The sequence below is a fragment of the Rhagoletis pomonella genome, unplaced genomic scaffold (assembly GCF_013731165.1).
Source record: "Rhagoletis pomonella isolate Grant_MI unplaced genomic scaffold, Rhpom_1.0 Rhpom_scaffold_00002, whole genome shotgun sequence".
NCBI lineage: Eukaryota > Metazoa > Arthropoda > Insecta > Diptera > Tephritidae > Rhagoletis > Rhagoletis pomonella.
This window is the reverse complement of record NW_023458556.1, coordinates 4,396,346-4,397,698: the sequence shown is the minus strand read 5'-3', so window position 1 is coordinate 4,397,698 and position 1,353 is coordinate 4,396,346.

The window sequence follows — 1,353 nt, the reverse complement described above, 5'->3', positions numbered from 1 at the left end:
AAATGTCATGGACCAATCTAACGTTTCAAATAAAGAACCGATGATGAAATTTTATGCGTTTTTTTTAAAAAAAAAGGTATCAAGCTCTTAAAAAATCACCCGTTATATAAACACACATACACATAAATGAATCCATACACATATGTACATTAGGGTGGTCCTTAAAAAATGAAAATTTAAGTCTCACCCCCTCAATCGGTAATACCACGGTCAAAAATATCACATATAAATTTTAGTCCCGATTGGAAACGGTTAAGGCGTGTCGCCAGGGGTCAATGTTCAGATTCCTCTATGGAGACTCAAAACATTTAAGTTAGGCTGTGAGGTTAGCATCGATGTAGGGGTTGAGGTTTACGAGATCGGATGTAATAATGTAATTCATACATTTAAGGACCACCCTAATGTACATATGTATGCATTTGTGTTGAAAAAGTTTGTCGGTTTGTCGGTTTATTGGCTTTATTACTGCTTGAACAATAAATCAATTCAAGTTGAGTAGTCAGAGTGTACATACTTTCCCCAAAACTTCATATTAGAGGTAATTTTATGTACATACATACTTAGTTATGTTGGGAAAAACATTTTTCAAAAGAAAATTGCCTAATATTTATATTACAATAAGTTGTTTGCTGGTGCTTATGTATGCTTAAATTACTTTATGTAGATATATATTTAGGCTAGTGAGAACTTCTTTATTAGGTTTAATGAGCTTTTGTGGATCATTAATTATTCAGGGCCGGATCAAGGCATCATATGACACGTGCTGCTGGTCAGCCAGGCTTTGGACCCTGCCAAGTCCAGTCGTGAATTCAAGCGTTTCGGATACCAGCCGTCCTCGGGATGAACAAAATGTTTCAATAAAAAATATTTTGCGCCGCAGCCAGAACATAATCGTCAATATCGAGCGCTACCACACCATGTTAATGGACTTTTGGTTGCTTGAAATTGAAGCCCATGATGTCGATAACATTTGGTTTCAGCAAGTTATCGTGTGATAATACACCTCTGGATTTTTTCTTTGGAGTTATGTGAAGTCAAAAGTCTTCGTCAATAAGCCAGCTCTGAATGAAAACTTGGAAGCCAATATTACTCGCGTAATTCGCGCAATGGCAGAAGGAGTAATTGAAAATTTGACCTTCCAAATGGATCAGAGATTGTTCTTTCGGGCAATGATAAAGATTTCGAAATCCAATGCTGTTTTAAGTGTTTTATTTAAAATTAAAAACACGGTGTAAATGGAAATGCCTATGTAACTAGGTCCTCCCCTCTCACTGAGTTATACAGGTACAATCAATGTTGCTTTTGGGGCTAGATTTAGCTTTTTTGATTCTAGCCCCTAGCTCAATATATTTA